Below are 375 nucleotides of genomic sequence, written 5' to 3'. Positions count from 1 at the left end.
TAAGTGTTGGGAAAATTTTGAGGAAGACCTTAAAATTGAAAAGATTATTGAGTTTCCTGTCTAGTATACCTTTCAAGGTTATAGCAGCCTTATTTTATTATGGAAATGCAAATAAGTCTATATTAAGTAAGTGTGTCATGATGAATGCAACTGATTATTTCTAGTGTATTGACTTGTTATGCAGGAATTTATAAATACATTTTACAATTTTTATTGATCAATATGTATGTAATTCCTTTAATTTTTATTTTGAATTGGTTGTGACATTTTAGTGTTTCCATCAGTGATTAATGAGTCAAGAAAAAATAATTGGCATGTGTTCATCTTATATTTACATAACAGTCGTGATTTACCTTTTGTGAAAAATTATTTTTT

The sequence above is a fragment of the Propithecus coquereli genome, unplaced genomic scaffold, assembly GCF_000956105.1.
Source record: "Propithecus coquereli isolate 6110/MARCELLA unplaced genomic scaffold, Pcoq_1.0 Scaffold330, whole genome shotgun sequence".
Taxonomy (NCBI): domain Eukaryota; kingdom Metazoa; phylum Chordata; class Mammalia; order Primates; family Indriidae; genus Propithecus; species Propithecus coquereli.
The sequence above is the reverse complement of the archived record's forward strand: the minus strand, read 5'-3'. Positions refer to the sequence as shown.